Genomic DNA, 19934 nt, shown 5'->3' with positions numbered 1-19934 from the left:
AGGCTCAATGGAACACTATGAATCTAAAAGCACCTCAGCCTTGACACAGACCTGGGGTAGCCTTGGATTGGAATGAGGAAGATGTTCTCTCAGATGCCAGCTTGGACCACTGATCTGAATCCTGGAGGGACTGAGGACTTCTTAGCAGACACCATCATAGAGCAGATGCCTTTCTCCCATCCCAATATCATAATATGAAAGGCCTGCTTCATGGGCTTGTGCTCTGCATAGTTACATAGAGTTCGTGCTCAGAAGGTCCCTGTGCCTGGTTTAATGCTCAGCTATTGCCGTCCTGAAATTCTTAATGTTTTTTGAACAAGAGACTTCAGATTTTCATTTTGCATTGGACCCTACAAATTATATAGCTGGCCCAGCCTCTACATAAACACATTGTAAACGTAGACCCAAACTGAAGGAGAGAAGTAATTCCATGACTGAACTGAGAAAACTTTGAATGGACTTAGTTTACCTTAAATTGTCAAAGTTTAAGTCTTTGCCAAGAATCAGAATGGGGTCTTGAAACAGATTCATGAATCTACAGAAAAATTTTAAAAAGTTAAAATTCTGCCTCAGTGGGCCAAGATCCTTGATCTCTACTGATGGGAAGAAAGAGTCTTAAAGAGATGGTTAGATAATTTCTAACAGATTAACTGAAGTCCCTACTGAGTTTTAAATCTTTGTGAAAGTATTAGAAAACCAAATTCTCAGTCTATGAGAAACTTGTCCAGAGTTATCCTATTTGGGTATGAAGCATCAGGGTCATTTTGGAGCATTGAAGAAACTACCTAATTCTTATTCCTTGCATAGCCCTAGGAATTAAGCAAAATCCATATATATTCAAGAACTCAGAGCTTTAGGACTAAGATCAAAATTGGTTTGTGTTGAATAAGCAGACTGTGCAATTCAAGCTGCCTCCCGAGAAAGAGGAAATGAGGCTAGGCCGGGGACACTAGGAGGATGTCATGACCAGTGACAGCTTGCAGATCATCTGACATTGAGAGTAACTCTCACCCATGTCCCTTCTGGATGAGACATACATCTTCAGCCTAGATGACTGGAAATTGGGTATAGAAATAAAGCCAGGTCTTACAATGATGCCGTATTCAAGAGGCTATGTAGTCTTGGGTCATGGGAGCTCAAATCTGTATAACAATATAGCCATCAACAATTTAGGGGCATTCTAACAAATGCCCAATTCTGGGGCACTTCATGAAGATTCCTCTCGACTCTTACTGGAAGACTCACTGGGGGACTTTCTTGGGATCTTTAGATTCTACACATCAGGGCTCTATGGCAACAGGGCTCTTGTTTGTGGAGACCTCCCCACCCCTGCCATATCTAGAAGAGGGCATCTTGGAAAATGATGATGTTCCTCCAGGCTCAAAGAGAGTCTGTGACCTGTGCTGCCCTCCAGGCACCTAGAATAGGCAAAGAACAGTTAACATACGTCATGGGCTACCGTCCACATAGACTTTCTGCAAATTAACTCTTGCAGGAATTGCAGTAAGTCTGTCAAAATAATAACCTATCTAAAATGCACATATGATCATGGAATGAATTTGATGCTGAGTTTCAATGTCCCTCAGTTGCCTAATGAGTCACATGTAAAGTCCTCAGTTTGGCCATTAAACTCCACTGCGGTCCAATCCCTGGCTATACTCCTGCCTCCAAGCCTCCTGCTATACGTTTCCTGCCTCCAAGCCTTTTCTTGTGCTGTTTCCTCTGCTTAAGCTATCTTTTCCTCCTCTTTTGCTTGGTGATCACTTCTCCATTTTTTTCCTCCTGTAAAGTCCCACTAATCCATCAAGCACAATTGCTACCTCCCTCCTTTAGGCTAATCTTGTAGCTCACACATTCCTTTATTAATGGCTTATCCTCACTCTGCTCCTTGGATGACAATCTGGGAGCTTCATCAGGGCAAAGACTAGGACAGCTGCTCCTAGGTACCTGCCCTGATGCATGATAGATTCTTAATAAGTATTCATTGAATAATTTAATAAATGAATGAATGAGTAAATAAAAAGTAGACTCTTATTAGACTATGAACTCTCAGAGGACAAACGGCCATGCTTTTTTACTTGTATATTGTCTACACCTTACAGTGTCTAGCAGTTAAGAAAAGTGCAGTTACCACTTGTTTATAGGATACAGATGCCATTGAAGAGGCACATCTTCCTTCTGGTGGTAGAAAAGACTGAACATTCAGTGGAAAGTAGCTGCCTTGTGCAGAAACACTGAGATAGCACAAGTACCTCCACCAGACAGCACCCTTAACCAATTTCAACATTCCTTTTTGGCATTCCTTAATTGATCATCAGCCTTGGATTGTTCAGACAGAAATTTATTATGAGTAGGGTAACTATGCATCCTGTTATCCTGGGACAGTATTTGTTAATGCCTGTTGTCCTGGAGTAATTATCAGTTGATCTCCATTTATACTCCGAAGTGTTCTAGTTTGGAAGATAAATTATATAGCCACCCTAGTTGTGTGCTAAGTAATATGCATACACTGTAGGTATCAAATTATTAGTGTTTCTACAAAGCTCAAAGTGTGAAACCACCTGATGAAGCTTGTAATGAGGTAAGAGAGATGAAAAATTGCTCACAAAATAAAATGCATTGAAGGATCACTAGGCGAGCAAAAGACATTGTGTGTGACAGTGTCCATGTGCTTGAGGGCTATAGAGAAGGCTTCAGAGAGAACATGGCACTGGAGAAGGGCCCTGCAGAATGAAGAAAGGACTCTGCCTCCAACAATCAATGTTTGTTACTTTTCTTGAAGGAACCTGGAGCAATCCTGCCTTGCATTGTGCCGGTATTCTGTCTTGCCCTTTTCCTCTGCCTTTGTTTAAAGTGTCCATACCCTCTAGAATGTCTTTTCTCCTTTTATGCATCGCCTAAATGTTATTCATTCTTCATGACCGAGGTTGAGCCTCACAGTTCAGGGCCTCCCCATTTATAGCAATTCCTACATGTTTCAACTCATGTAGACCTTAAAACCTATTCAACTCATTTGCAATTTACCAAATGGTGTCTTACAGTTTTTCTTTCCATTTGTAGCATCTCCCCTTACCTATATCACACCAAAAGTAAATCTGCTGGTGAGAATCAGAAAGATTTAGCTATAGAAACAGAGATTGGAAGCCAGTAACCCTATAGTGTCTGGGGCAGAGAGAAGGGTAAAGGACTGAGTTCTAGAACCAGGTGCCAGCCAGAGATGAGAAGTTATCTGTGAGAAAACACCTGTCTCCAGACTGGAGCAGGGTGAATGGCTCCTTATTAGTGACTTGGGGCATAGGGCTTTTCAATGATATGTAGGATGTCAAATGCCTAACTCATCCTTCTGCACCCAGCTCAAAATCGCCTCCTCTGTGAAGCCTTCCATGATTTCCCTGGGAGCTGCCTGTTGGGTTTTACCAGAGTACTTTTTCTATTACTCTCTTTTAGTGCTTAATTAAATAATTTAAAAAATGATTACCCCATGCTAGGAACTCTGCTAGGAACTGGGAAAAACAATAATGAAATGAGACATAGACACTGTTGTATAGATTCCTAGAACTGTCTCTAACATAGTGGTGATACTGTGTACTTATACATTTGTTCTGTGCATAACAAGATCAGGGTCTCTGGCTGCCTGAGGTTATATCCTGGTTCTACCACTAACTAGCTATGGGACTGTCAACACATCCTAAATTCTCTGTACCTCAATTTTCTTGTCTGTAAAATAGGCACATTAATAGAATCTCATAGGTTGTTGTGAAGAGTAAATGAATTAATGTTCGCAAAGTGCTTAGAACAGTGATTGAAATTTAGGAAGCACTATCAAGTATTAGTTATTTGCTCACTAAATTCTCTGCCCTTTGAGGTAGGTTCCTGATTTTACTTTTTTTTTTTGCGAATTCCAAACATTTGGTATAGTATGTAGCATACAATAAATGCTTAATAAATATTTGTTGAATAAACGAACCATTATACAGATTACTTTTAAAAAGAAAAGACTATAATTCATACATCTCTTCTAAGGCAGTGAATTTGCTACTTGTTCCCTTAAGACATTCAGCTCCGACAGACACACACAAAACTGTATTAAGCTTGGAGAATTTTCAGTTCACTCTGGGGGCTGCTATTGATTTCACCTACTGAAATATTTGGCCTCTTCATAAAATGAAAAATTATTCACAAACAAAAGAGGGGAATAGTCTTTAAATGCTTACATCTGCAATTCACATGTGATTTAACATTTTTCTTTTTGGATGGATAAGAGTGAAAACTATCTCTGTTTTGGAAGGAAGTAAAACATTTCTCCAAATAACTGGCTATTTGGTCTATGGTGACTTCAGAAGATGTATGGGAAACAGAAAATAATTTTGTAAACTGATTTTTCTTGGAAACAGCAGAAAATCAGATTTCTTCCTCAGCTCAGCCAGAAACTAAGATTTTATGTACTGGGGTTTATTATGATGAAATTTGCTAGTTAATTGGGTCAAACATTTAGTTTGAGTCATCTTTCTATTCTGCCTAATGACTACTCGAGTAAACTCTGTTGCACTTCTTTGGAATGGGAAGAGAGCCTTGGTATGTTGAGAGCAATGCTGCACCTTGCAGGAATACAAAAATCCTCTCTGCTTTTTATTTGATAATTTACCCCTACTGGGATCAAAGTCTTTTGATAATTGATTACAAACCTGTCACTCTTCCAAGTCTTGATAGCAGTGCATGACTCTTCCCCAGGACTCAGAGTCCAGTTTGAGACCTAACATAGACTTATTGCTTCCTTTTCCCTTCATCAACAATCCCAATCATGCTACCAATTATCCAGCACCCATCATGTGTCAGGTCCTTTATATGTGTGGTCTCAGTTAATCCCTATAACAGTGGCACATAATAGTATCCATTATAATTTCTGTGGCTTTTCACATGAATGCTTTATGTTCTCATGCATGTCACAGTTCAGTCACATGTTTTGAGGATGCGCTTCCACGTAATGTTTCAGGGATCTAGGATCCTTTCGTCGGGTGGGTCTGGCCTCCCCTAGGATCTTGGAATGCTCTAGTGGATCCTCCCCATCCCCTGGGAAACCACCGAAGAGTGTGATGAGATGAATTTTGTCCTTCCAATAGACATAGTCGAGTCCTAACCTCTGTGAGGAGAGAGATGTGAAGACACAGAGAAGACACAGGGAAGAAGGCCATGTGATGACAGAGGTAGAGACTGGAGTGATGTAGCCACACGTCAAGGAACACTAATGGAAGCCACCAAAGGCTAGAAGAGGTATGGAACAGATTTTCCCTCAGTGCTTTCAGAAGAAACCAACGCTGCTGATACCTTGATTTCAAATCTCGAGGCTCTAGAACTATCAGACGATAAATTTATGTTGTTTTACCCTTAGCTCGTGGTAAATTTTGATGGCAGCCCCGGGAAACTAATGCAACGATGTAGAGTGAGGAGAAGGCTCGCTAACTGTGAATTCTCTCAGACTTTAAAGATGTCACATCACTGTCTTCTAGCTGATGCCAGTGAGAAATCTGCTTTCATTCTTATTTTTGGATTTTTGTACATAATGTGTATTTTCTCTTGCTGATTTTAAGATTTTCTTTTTATACTGGTTTGAAGTAATTTGATTATGATGTGTCTTAGAGTAGTTTTCTTTATGTTTCTTGTGCTTAGGATTCTTGGAGTTCTCCGAGCTTGTTATATCTATGGGTTTATACTCTTTACCCAATTTGGCTGTTTGAAGTTGTCCACAATTCACTGATGCTCTGTTTATTTTTATTTTTAGTTTTTTTTTTCTCTCTCTGTTTCATTTTGAGTAGTTTTGATTACTGTGTCTTTCATTTGACCTAATATTTTCTTCTGAGAGCCCATCTACTCTGCCATTAATCCAATGTATTTTTCATTTCTCCCATTGTACTTTTTATCTCTAGAAGTTCAATTTTAGTATTTTTTATATTTTCCATGTCTCTACTTAGCATGTTCAATTTTTCCTGTAACTTCTTAAACATATTAAATACAGTTCTTATGTCTGATTTAATGTCCATGTCTACTAATACAATGATCTGTGCCATTTTTGGGTCATTTGTATTGACTGAGGTTTTTTTTAAAAAAATTTCTATCTATCTATCTATCTATCTATCTATCTATCTATCTATCTATCTATCTATCTATCTATTTAATTGAAGCATGATTGATTATACATATTTTTGTGGTACAACACTGACTACTATCACCTGTGTACATTTGTTGATCAAATCAATATTATTAACATGTTCATTGTTACAAATCATAATTATTCTTTATGTCCTCTACCCAGTCTCCCCTCATTCCCTCTCCCCCCCACCTCTAGTAACCATAGACTTGTTCTCTTCTGAAGCATCAATGTATTATTGTGCTTCTTTCTTTCTTTCTTTCTTTCTTTCTTTCTTTCTTTCTTTCTTTCTTTCTTTCTTTCTTTCTTTCTTTCTTTCTTTCTTTCTTTCTTTCTTTCTTTCTCTCTCTCTCTCTCTCTCTCTTTCATTCTCTCTTTCTCTCTTCTTTCCTTCCTTCTTTCTTGGCACTCACTTATGAGTGAGGACATGTGGTATTTCTATTCCCATGTCTGGCTTATTTCACTCAACGTAATTTTCTCCAAGTTCATCCATGTTGCTGCAAATGGCAGAATTTCATTCTTTTTTATGGCTGAGTAGTATTCCACTGTGTATATATACCACAGTTTCCTTATCCAGTCATCCACTGATGGGCATTTTAAGTTGGTTCCATATTTTGGATATTGTAAATAGTGCTAAGGTGAACATGGGTGCACAGGTATCCCTCTGACATGATGTTTTCCATTCCTTTGGGTATATACCCAGAAGTGGGATTGCTGGATCATATGGTAGTTCTATCTGTAGCTGTTTGAGGAACATCCCTACCATTTTCCATAATGGTTGTACTATTTTACAGTCCCACCAAGAGTGTAGGAGGGTTCCCCATCCTCCACATATTCACCAGCATTTCTTATTCTAGGTCTTTTTAATAATGGCCAGTCTAACTGGGGTGAGATGATATCTCAATGTGGTTTTGATTTGCATCTCACTGATGATTACTGATGTTGAACATTTTTTTCATGTACCCATTGTCCATTTGTACGTCTTCCTTTGGAAAATGTCTATTCAGCTCCTTTGCTTATTTTTTAATTTGAATTTTTGACTGTGAAGTTGTTTGAGTTCCTTATTTACTCTGGATATTAATCCCCTGTTGGATGAGGCATTTGTGAATATTTTCTCTCATTCCATTGGCTGTCTTTCTGCTCTGTTGATTGTTTCCTTTGCTGTGAAGAAGATTTTTAGTTTGATATAATCCCATTTGTTTATTTCTTCTTTTGTTGCTTGTACTTTTGGGGTATTATTCATAAAGTCTTTACCCAGCCTACTTCCTGAAGTATTTTCCCTGTTTTCTTTTAGAAACTTTATGGTTTGGGGTCTTGTACTTAAGTCTTTGATTCATTTTGAGTTGATTTTGGTATATGGTAAGAAGTACAGGTCTAGTTTCATTCTTCTGCATATGTATGTCCAATTTTCCCAACACCTTTTATTGAAGAGGCAGTCTTTTTTCCCAATGTATGCACTTGTTGCCCTTATCAAAAATCAGTTGGCTGTAAGTATTTGGGTTGATTCCCAGATTTCTGTTCTGTTCCATTGGTCAGAGTGTTTGGTTTTTATGCCAGTACCATGCTGTTTTGGTTACAAGAGCTTTGTAGTATAACTTGAAGTTGGGTAGTGTAATGCCTCCCACTTTATTTTTTTTTGCTCATGATTGCTTTTTCTATTTGTGGTCTTTTGTTGTTCCATGTGCATGTTAGGATTGTTTTTTCTATTTCTGTGAATGTCACTGGTATTTTGATGGGGATTGCATTGAATCTATAGATCACTTTAGATAGTACGGACATTTTCACCATATTATTTCTTCTAATCCAAGAGCATGGAATGTCTTTCCACCTTTTTGTGTTCTGTTTAATTTCTTCTAGTAGTGTTTTGTAGTTCTCATCATAGAGATCTTTCACCTCCTTGGTTAAATTCATTTCTAGGTTTTTTTTTTTTTTTGTGACTATTGTAAATGGGCTTGTTTTCTTGATTTAATTTTCTGCTCATTCATTATCAGAGTATTAAAATGCTACTGATTTTGGGGTGTTGATTTGGTATCCTGCAACATTACTGACATTATTCATCAGTTCTAAGAGTTTTTTTGTAGAGTCTTTAGGTTTTTCTAGATAAAATGTCATGTCACCTGCAAACAGGGACAGTTTGACTTCATCCTTTCCGTTCTGGATGCTCTTTATTTCTTTCTCTTGCCTGATTGCACTGGCTAGTACTCTAGTGCTATGTTAAATAGGAGTGGTGAGAGTGGGCATCCTTGTCTTGTTCCTGCTCATTCAGGGTGATATTGGCAGTGGGTTTGTAGTAGATGGCTTTTATTGTGTTGAGATACTTTCCTTCTATACCTAATTTGCTGAGGGATGTTAAATTTTGTTAAGTGCTTTTTCTGCATCTATTGAGATAATCATATGGTTTTTGTCCTTGATTTTGTTGATGTGGCATATCACATTTATTGATTTGCTATATTGAACCATCTTTGCATCCCTGGGAAGAATTCCAATTGATTATGGTATGTAACTTTTTTGATATGTTGCTGTATTCTTATTGCTAATATTTTGCTGAGGATTTTTTACATGTATGTTCATCAAGAATATTGGCCTGTAGTTTTCTTTTTTATTGTATCTGTGTCTGGTTTTGGTGTCAGGGTGATGCTGGCCTCATAAAATGAGTTTTGGAGAATGGCCTCTGTTTCAATTTTTTGGAATAGTTTGAAGAGAATTGGTATTAATTCTTCTTTACATGTTTGGTAGAATTCAGCAGTAAAGTCATCCAGTCCTATGCTTTTCTTTGTTGGAAGACTGCTGAGTACTGCTGCAATCTTGTTGCTTGTTATCAGTCTGTTCAGGTTTTTATTTCTTCTTGGTTCAGTCTTGGTGGTTTGCATGAATCCAGAAATTTATCCATTTCCTTCAGATTTTTATATTTGTTGGCAGATAGATGTTTATAACAGTCTTTCGTGATTCTTTTTATTTCTTTTGTATCAGTTGTAATGTCTCCTTTCATTTCTGATTTTTGTTGTTTGGGTCATCTCTCTCTCTTTCTCTCTCTCTCTCTCTCTCTCTCATTAACCTAGCTAATGGTTTGTCTATTTTATTTATCTTCTCAAAAAAATAACTTTTTGTTTTATCAATCTTTTGTGTCTTTTTTGGGGTGTCTATTTCGTTTAGTTCTTCTCTGCACTTAATTATTTCTTTCTATCTACTACTTTTAGGATTGGATTGTTCTCGTTTTTCTAGTTCTTTGAAGTGTAGCATTAGGTCATTTATTTGAAGCCTTTCTATCCTTCTAAAGTAAGTGTTTACTGCAATAAACTTCCCTCTTAGTTCTGTTTTTGTAGTATCCCACAAGTTTTGGTATGCTGTATCTTTATTGTTGTTAGTTTCAAGGAATTATTTTAAATTTCCTGTTTAATTTCTTCTTGTACCCATAGTTCATTCAGGAGCCTTTTGTTTAGTTTCCATATATTTGTATAGTTTCCAGAGTTTTGTTTGTTATTGATTTCTAGTTTTAATCCATTGTTGTCTGAAAAGATACTTGAAATGATTTTGATTTTTTAAAAATTTGCTGAGACTTGACTTGTGACCTAAGATGTGATTTATCCTGAAGAATGTTACAAGTGCTGATAAGAAGAATTTGTGTTCTGTAGTTTTTGGATGAAATGTCTGGAGATATCTGCCAGATCCAATTGATCTAAAGTGTGGTTTAAAGCCTGTGTTTCTTGGTGCATCATTTGTTGGCTGGGTGATCTGTCCAATGCTGAGAGAGGGGTGCACATGCCCCCTACTATTATCATGTTGGTGTCTGTCTCTTTCTATAGGTCTAATAGTGTTTGCTTTATGTATCTGAGTGCTCCAGTGTTGGGTGCATACATATTTGTTATTGTTATGTCTTCTTGCTGAATAGATCCCTTTATCATTATGAAGTGGCCTTCTTTGTCTTTTTTATGTCATTTAGTTTAAAGTCTATTTTATCCAATGTAAGAATATCTAGTCTTGCTCTTTTTTGGCTTCTATTTGCCTGGAATACCTTTTCCCATCCTTTCACTTTTAGTCTGTGTGTGTCTTTACATGTGAGGTGAGTCTCTTGAAGACAGCATATAGTTGGATCTAGTTTTTAAATCCAATCCTTCAGTCTGTGTCTTTTGAATAGAGAGTTTAATCCATTTACATTTAGGGTTGTTATCAACAGGTATTGTTTTACTCCTGGCATTTTATTGCATTTGATTAGATATTTTAAATATCTTTTGTTCTTTTCCTCCCCTTTTATTATTCATAGTCAATGTTTGTTGGTTTTTTGAGGTGGTATGATTTAGTTTCTTTCTCTTTCTTGTTTGCATTTTTTTTGTGTGAACAGCAGATTTTGTTTTTCTTTTGTATTCATGATAGTGATTATCATTTTTCAGATTACAGATGTAGGACTCCCTTGAGAATTCCTTGTAGGGCTGCTTGTGTGATGGTGAACTCGCACAGTTTTTGTTTGTTGTGGTCTGCACTTGCTTACTTCTTTCCCTGGGCTTCACTGGTGACTCTACTTCTGTCTATGCCAATGAGTGGTCAGTAGGCTCCTTCTGAGGCAACAGTGGCTGCTGGTGTGGCAGCAGTTGCTTTGGCAGTGGCTGTCACAGACCACTTGCTCAGCATTGGTATCTGCAGCAGTGGTAAAAAGTGCTACTGTCAGCAAGACAGCAGGTCATGCTAGTGCCATCATTCACAGTCACTGGCTGTCAGGGCAGGCTGCCTGTCGGGGGGCTGGTGAGGAACCGGTCATACTGGTGTCTTCTGTCATGATTGCTGGCTTATAGATTGAGTTTTAAAATTTCTCCTCATTACAGATTTCATTTTCCTCTTTCTCCACATGCCTGGTAATTTTTAATGGATGCTACATACTCGTGTCATTACCTTGTTGGATGCTGGATATGTTTACATTTCTATAAATATTTTTTAAGTTTTCCTAGGACATGCTGACTTAGAAACACTTTTATCCTTTCAGGTCTTTCTTTTAAGCTTTGTTGGGTAGAACCAGAGCAGCATTTATTCTAGGGATAATTTTTCCCAACAATTGAGGAAAGATATTTCTAGTATTCTGATGACCTTGCAATTACAAGGTTTTTCATTTTGACTTTTGGAAACAGGCACTATTCCTGGTCCTTCATGAATTTCAGATTCCATTCCTGCTAATCCTTTTAGTTGATCCTTTCTGTGGGCTTGGGCAAATTTTTTTCACATTCATGCCTTGGTCAGTATTGAACTGAATAGCTGATGAGGACTTTCTTCAGATATCTGGAGATCTCTCTCTATGCAAGTTTCTATTTTCCTGTATTTTTCACTATAATGTCTAGCTACTTTAGCTTTTGCAGATACTGAGCTCCATCTCCTCAACTGAAAGAGAGGGCTGGACTCTACCTGGGTTTTCCTTCCCTGTGCTGTGGCCTAGAAACTTCATCTAGGCAGTAAACTGGGGGGTAATTGTAGGGTTGACCTCTTTTTTTTCTATCTCGTATGGATCACTGCCCTTCCTTGCCTTATGTTCACTGTCTTGAGTGATGTTGGCTCGTATGTTTTGTCTGGTTTTCAGTGTTTTTCTTCAGATGGGAAGTTAATCTGGTCCTTTTTCTCCATTTTGACTGGAACTTTGTGGTGGATTAATCAGGGCCAGAAATTCTTTGATGCTCTTCCTATTAAGAAATATGGTCTATGTCTCCTCCCCTTGTGTTCAGACAGGCTGTGTGACTGCTTGACCAACAGAATATAGCAGAAGTAGCACTATGCAGTTTCTGGGCTCAGAATTTAAGAGGCTGGCAGGTTCCTTTTCCTGTCTCTTAGAATATTTTCTCTTGGAAAGCTTCCGTTATGGTACAAGGAAGCCCATCACCCTAGAGAGAATTGTATATGGAAAAAAACAGAGGCTCCCACAGATAGCTCCAGCTAAATTCCCGTTGACAACTAGCACCAACTTATCAGCCATGTGAGTGAGTGATCTTGGAAATGGCTCATCTAGCCTCAGTCAAGCTGTCCCAGCAGATGCCACATGAGAAAGAGACAAGCTGTCCATTTTAGCCCTGCCTGCATTGCAGATTCATGAGCAGAGTAAATAATTGTTATTGCTTTAAGTTGCTAAGTTTGGGGGTAGTTTGTTACACAGCAATAGATACCTGGAACATTCACTCTTAACAGTCGTGAGCTCACCATTCTGCCCACTAATTGAAAGGGGGCTGGTAAATGGAGTCTAACAGTATTCTTTGGAATAAGAAAATGGGTTTGCTGAATATACTATGATCTCCTCACACTTATGAAGTATGTTTATATCCATATTGGACATTCTGGAAAACTAAGCCTCAGAGAGGTTAAATAAGGTGTCCAAGTCACAGTACATAAGTGGAAATGGCAAGATATTGATTTTGGCTTTTCTGATCCTTAAATCTAAACTATTTCTCCATTTCCTTCCATGTAGCCTTCTGAGTAGCCAGGGCCCTCCCCTGATTTCCAAGCCTTCCTTGTACATTCATAAATTTCTTTTCTTTCTTTGTATCCCCTCCTTTCCTAGAGCAACTATGACCAATCAGAGGAGCCATCATTTGTGGTTGGGGTTGATAGATGGAGACTGTGAAGTGAGGTGAAGGAGACTCCAACATAGGGTACACATGGTACTGAGAGCATGTGGGAAAACAAGCCCCAAAATCCAGAGAGAAGAGCCTGAATATGTTAACAAAATATAAAAATCTAAAGTTGCAATCCCATTTTGGGAATATGAGACTCAAGGTGCAGGGGGAAGAAATAAGGCTGGGGTGGTTCCAGAACCAGCATTGTGACTGGCTTTTATAGGCAGGATGGAGTATGGCCCAGGGATGGGCCAGATGTATGAGGGGCTTCAAAATGTTCATGAAAAATGCATATTATAACAAAACTACTCATGGATTTTATTTATTTTATTTTATTTTTTTGCACCCAAATAAACTTGTATTAACTTGTTATGACATATCCAAACAGGATCCAGTTTTGGGCACTAAGAAAGATACGACATCAGTTTTGAAAGTGTCTCTAAGAGAGCAAGATGAATTTTGCTAAAATTGAAGCAAGAACAAACATCAAATTTCTGGTGAAGCTTGGGTGGAAGACTGGTGAGATCAGTGATGCTTTATGAAAAGTTTATGTGGACAATGTTCCCAAAGAAATCGTAAGTTTACAAATGAATAACTTGTTTTAAGAAGGGATGAGACGATGCTGCAGATGAAATTTTCAGTGGCAGACCATCCACATCAATTTACAAGAAAAATTTAATTCGGTTCATGCCCTAATTGAAGAGGACTGTTATTAACAGCAGAAACAATAGCCAACACTATAGACAACTCAATTGGCTCAGCTTACACAATTCTGACTAAGCTATTACAGTTGAGTAAACTTTCTGCTTGATGGGTGCCAAAACTGCTGTGCCCAGATCAGCTGCAAACAAGAGCAAAGCTTTCAATGGGCATTTTAATTGAGATCCTGAAGAATTTCTTTGAAGAATTGCAACAGAAGATGAAACAAGGCTTTGCCAGTATGATCCTAAAGACAAAACACAAAGCTGTGGCTACCAAGAGGCAGAAGTGGTCCAGTCAAAGCAAAAGTGGACCAGTTAAGAGCAAAGGTAATGCCAATAGTTTTTTGGGATGCTCAAGGCATTTTACTTGTTGACTTTCTAGAGGGCCAAAGAACAATAATATCTGCTTCTTATGAGTGTTTTCAGAAAGTTAGCCAAAGCTTTAGCAGAAAAATGCTTGGAAAAGCTTCACCAGAGAGTCCTTCTCCAACACAACAATGCTCCTGCTCACTTCTCTCATTGAACAAGGACAATTTTGTGAGAGTTTTGATGGGAAATTATTAAGCATCCACCACCTTGCAGTCTTGATTTGACTCTTTTTGACTTCTTTTTGTCTTTTAATCTTAAAATAATCTTTAAAGGGCACCCATTTTTCTTCAGTTAATAATGTAAAAAAGACTGCATTGACATGGTTAAATTCCAAGGACCCTCAGTTCTTTAGGGATGGACTAAATGGCTGGTATCATCACTTGCAAAAGTGTCTTGAACTGGATGGATCTTATGATGAGGAATAAAGTTCATATTTTAAGTTTTATCTTTTCAATCCTTTTTTCCATGAGCTGTTTGAAGTCCTCTTGTATTTAAAAGATTAGGTATGGGACTAATACTTGCTGTCCTGCAAGGGATCTCACTTGGGCTGGTAGAGATTTAAAAAAGTAGGCCTTCATACTACAGCATATTGCCTTTGACTCTGTGACAGTTTTATGTGTCAACTTGTCTGAGTTATCATATCCAGTTATTCCATCAAAACTTAATCTAGAGTTTTCTGTGAAGATATTTTGTAGATGTGGTTAACATCTACACTCAGTTGACTTTATGTAAAGGAGATTATTCTCAGTAATATTTCTGGCCTTATCCAATCAGTTAAAAGGGCTTAGGAGCAAAATAGTTTTCCCCAATGAATGAATAAGACATTTTAACCTCAAGCTCCTGCCTGAAAGTTTCTAGCCTGCCAGCCTGCCTTATGAATTTTGGGTTTGCCAGTCCCCACAATTGTATAAACCAATTCCTTGAAATATCTATCTACCTGTCTATCTGTCTGTCTACCTATTTACTTCCCTCCCTCCTACTGGCTCTGTTTTTTTTTTCTTTTCTTTAAAACTGAAAAGACTCTATGAGGGGAACATGGGGCACAGACAAATTACCATTGCAATGGCACATGAGTTCTTCTCTAAAACACCAGAGAGTATAACCACAGGATTAGGACTCAGTTACAAATATTCAGAGAGGATCAAATGCTACCACCAACTTGACCCGATCTTGGTGGCATCAATTACATCCTTGAAAGAGAAGAGCATGTTTTCCCATGCTGTGATCTCCATTACTCAGCAAATCAATGCATGCTCATCTTGGAAAGCTGACTTATTGCCCTAGAAACCCAGGAGCTTCTCAGGTGGCAGAGTGGCCTTTCATATCAAACATTTACCCTTAAACTGGGGTTCGAGTGCTGTGGGGACAAGAGCTGCTTTAAGAAATTTCTCTGACAGGCAATTATCTGCATTGCACACCAGGGCCAGGTGATACTCACCGAAGGCAATGATTTAAACTCTACACACACACTAAAGTTCTCAGAATTAATTTCAATGTCTGTGTTAAAAGGAGAGAAAGAGGTATAAAAGGAAAGAAAGAGAGATCTATGGCCAGTGTCATTACGGGCAGCTCAATGAAGACATCTGCTTCATTCCCAATGGCAGTCAGGGCTGCAGATAAGACACATGACTATATGAAGGGGATGGAGAGTGGATGCGGAAATATTATCATGCCATTCTATAAATCAGTGGCACATCCTCACTTTGAATACAGCAGCCAGGGCCAGCTGTCTTATCTCAATGAGGATATAAATGGAAGGGTGAAAGGCCAGTGAAGGGCAGTGAAGCTGATTAGAGGCATTGGGGATGAGGTGGGCATGGGAGGTGAGAGGGTGGATTTTGCTGGCAGAGAGAATGCTGATGATTAGAGCTCTGTATTAGAGAGTCGTGTGGAGTGGGGAGAGACCAGGTGGAGGTAAATGAAGTAATAAAGAGCTCCCAAAAGGCCAAGTGGGTGTTCCTATTTATTCTATCTCATGAAATTAAATGGCAACAGATTTGAAATGGTTGAAAGGACATTTCTCTTAAAGCATAAGGTGCCTGGTTTCCAATGGAGCGTATGGGAGACTGCCTGGCATACTGAGAAGAGCTGGGGAGTTGAGGAAGCACTGCCCCTCATTAGGTGGGTGTGTTTGGCTGGCTTGTTCCTCCTGCGTGAGCCTCAGGCTCTGCATCTGTAGTGTGGGGGCGGGGGTGGGATTGCATTCTTTCAGGCCATTCCTACTCTGAAGATCTTTGACTGCATCTACCTGGTGTGAGTGCAGGAAGCCCGGTGGAAACGCTGTGAATGGCTTCCTTCCCTCTTCCGCTCCCCTTACTGGGAAAGGGAGGAGTAGGTGGGCTGGGAAATGGGGTGACAGAATGCAGAAGCTTCTGGGGGGGGGGTCTTCACAGCATTTGACTGCAGAAGCCTGAGATGCTGATGGGATGGAATGTTTCAAGAAATAAATTAAAGGCTCTTTTAGATCAATTAAAGCCTCTTTTTAAATCTCAGGTTAATCCCAGCTCACACTTACCAGCTTTTTGACTTAAATAAATGACCAAATCACTAATTGTCCTTGGACCTCAGTTTCTTTCTCTTTAAAGTGGGGGTGATATGATCACCTCTCTTGTAAATTGTGCATTTAAGGCACTTAGACCCACAAGCAGTGTTTAGTAAATGAAAGGTATTATTAAATCTAGTATTTTAAAAATTGGCATAAATCTATAAGTAATTCAACAAATTAAAAAACTAGTAATTAGTAAGATTCAGGATTCAGATGCCAGTCCATCCTCATGGGAAGTATGTGCTTTTTCCACTGGGTCACATTGTTTTTAGCTGAGAGCAAAAGCTGCTCACTGGCCAAGGCAGGATTTGATTAACGACACGTGTTTGAGGTAGATGAGAAGCACTATAAGAGGTCAGGGAAGGAATACACTAACCAGAATGGGCTGGAGTAGTCCTGGAAAGCTTCCTAGAGAAGGAGTAATTTGAATTGAAACTTAGTAAAGTAGAAGACTAAAGTGGAGGTCCAGGGACATTCACAGCAGGAGAAACTGTGGGAGCAATTTAGAGAGGCCAGCTCCAGTCCAGGAAATGCACCTGCCTTATTGGAGTTGAGAATTCCAATAGGGCAATGACCACAAGGATTGACGATGGCAGATTACAGAGGGCTTTGGAAGGCAGGCTCAGCTTGACATTTGTTCTAAGGAAAGCGAGGAGATGAAAGGGTTGTGAACTAGAGTGAGACACAATCTTCTTGACACCACAAAAGTGTATTTGAGAAGATTAACATACAGCTGCAATCAGGGGAGAGGAAAGAGATTGAATCCAGGGTTGTCAGAGAGCCAGAGTCGGCCACTGTCCAAGTAGAAAGTTCTGCAGGGCAGGGTAAGAATAGAGGCAGTGGAGTACAAGCAGGCATGGGGAGTGTGGCGTAAAAGAAATATCGGGTAGCCGGCAGCAGCAAACACCCTGTGAGGACTGCTGTCATCTGAGCTGTCCTCCAGGCACCCGACGTGGTGGCACCGTGGTGCTCTTTCTGGCCTTGGAGCAGATGGGCCTGAAATTGAATCCATACTCCAATTACAAGTACTTACTGTGCCAGTGACTGGGCCACTGACCACCTCAAATGTCAGTTTTCTCATCTTTTAAAGGGGGTAATACTATCTCTTCTGCGAAGTTGTTTTGAGGGTTAGAGAGAATGTGTGAAAAGTACCTAATAGAGGGGACTGTCTTGTAGAAAGCATGTGCAAAGCAAATGCTCTTGTTCGCATCTTCATTTTGAAGGACTGCTCTAGAGAATTTTAGGCCTAGATGTGAGTGGGTGGCATGAAACTTAAAGGGTCAAAGATGACTCTAGAGTTCCAAGTGTCAGAGCCTGAGAAAATGCCATTACCAGTGACAGAGACAGGGAAATTGGTTTTTGAAGGAAATATGATAGGCTTGGTTTGATTTCAAGGTGATGGCCAGGCATCCAAGCAGAAAAGTTTGACAGGCCATTGGAAGCATAAAGCGGGATCTCGGGCAAGGCACCAAAATTCTAGAGGAAAATTGAGCAATTTACCAAGTATCTAAATATCTTTCCCACATAATGACAAACATCCACATTTTTGGAATGCTTTTGACATGGATTTAAATGTCAACTTTTTATCTCATTACTTGGTTGTGTTTACATGTAGACAAAGACCTCTTGTTTTTCTCCAGATTAAAAATCCAATTTTTTGTGCCAAGATCCACATGGCCCAAATCACCATCTCATCCTTTGCCCTTTGGCAGAAGACTACAAAAGGGTTAAACTAGAGGTTTACTTCTCTTTTAGCTCTTGGCTCTCCGGTTTCTTATTATTCACACCTCAACAAATCTTATTTCATTACATTTTTGGACTTGCAATGTGATTTTGGTGATTAACGTTAAATTGGAGATAATGCACCGGCAGACATTAACATAATGTCAAAATATTTTCTTACGATTATTTCTTAACCCCCGTCAAATCACTCTTCCCCTGTGGACCTGTATTAATATAATACAGACAACACACCAGAGCTTGAAGCTGTGGAAAGGAGAAGCCATGACAAGGGAGGCTTATCGGAAGTGATCAAGGCTAATAAGAGACAGTGGAGCAGAGCTTTGCCATCTCTCCTTCCCCTGTTGCAGAGCAGCAGTGGGGAGATGCGTGCTGGAAGTGGCTTCTGGGATGTTTGGGTTAGAGCATGGCTGGTAGGAGTTTTGTTCTCATTGTCACATCTGTTACCATCACCCAAATGGAGCATGCATTCTGGTGAAAACCGAAAACAGCTTGGAGGGCCAAAAATAGTAGCTCAGCTCCACATGGAGAGACTTGAGAACCAGACAGCGCCTGCTAGAAGCAGAAGTGGAAAGAATGCCGTGTAAAGTGAGAGAGTCTTCAGAGTTTTCAAAACATTTGCACTCATATTTTCAACTTTGAGAATCCCAGCCACTTTGTGAACGTAAGCAAGGTCAATGTGGATCAGCCTCATTTTATGGAAACTCAGGCGTTTTAGGCAACTTGCCTCAAACAATACGGTGAATGTGAAGCACTAGAGTGCAGAGGCTTTGCTTTGGAGTCAGACAGGAGGGATTCAAGCACAGCCTCGTCCACCGTTTACTGGCTCTGGGGGCCGCAAAAGCAACTTAGTCCTCCAGAGCTTCAGTTTCCTCGTTAATAACTTGAAGATGATAGTAGTACCTTCCTCATAGAATTAAATTTACGTAGAAAGTTCCCAATAACTCATAGCTATTCAAATTATCATTAGGAGGAGAAATAGCAGAAGATGATAGATCTGGAGCCAGACCTTGATCCTCTGAGTCCTGTTTTTTCCAACCTGTCTTTACAACGGGGGTTCAGATCCAGCAAGGAGGAAAAGCGTGTGGGGCAGATTTAGGCACATCTACAGTCTGAGCCCCCTCCGTAACCCTCTGGGCTTGCTAGCACCAGGCTGCAATGCTGGTGCCCTGGATGGTCTTGATGGCTCTATGCAAACACTTCATACACTTGCTAAGCCCCCCTGAGCCTAAACAAAAGATTTTGGCCCCTTGGTTTACTTTCCTCCAAGAAGAAATTGTTCAAAATGTTAGTGCTAGACAATTTTAGTTTTCAAGGAAAAGAACCTCTCAGAATATAGAAGAACTTTGAAAAAATGGAGAACAAAACACAGGCTGCGTTTTCCAGGTTCATGGTTGCTGACAGTCAGATTGTTTCAGCCAATGAGAGGACCTGGGAGAAGTTGGGGTTGGAAGGGAAGAAGAGGCTAAGGTGCTCCTCCTCTCTCTCTGCCTCTAGTGGCATTTCTGGCAGTGGCTCCAGCTTCTACTTGCTGACCCAGCTCCTGGGCTCTGTACTACCACCTTCATGGCCTCGGCCTTGGATGCTGATGGTTTCCTGCAGTTGCTAATCTCTGGGATGCCTCACAAATTCCTGTTGGCTCCACAGATCTTCCATCATCTGTGTGTGTCATCAATTTTGTCTTTTCAAATGCAAAGAGCAATTCATCTTTTCCTGGTTAGACCCAAACTGATATACCTTTTAACTGATATACCTTTGCCTGTGTTCTAGAAACACTCATAAATGTTTGTAGAATGAAATAGAGCTTATTGCTTTGACTAGACCAAAATAGCCTCTTATGCAGGGGTTCG

The sequence above is a fragment of the Cynocephalus volans genome, chromosome 3 (genome assembly GCF_027409185.1).
Source record: "Cynocephalus volans isolate mCynVol1 chromosome 3, mCynVol1.pri, whole genome shotgun sequence".
Lineage (NCBI taxonomy): Eukaryota > Metazoa > Chordata > Mammalia > Dermoptera > Cynocephalidae > Cynocephalus > Cynocephalus volans.
This window is presented reverse-complemented; position numbering follows the sequence as displayed.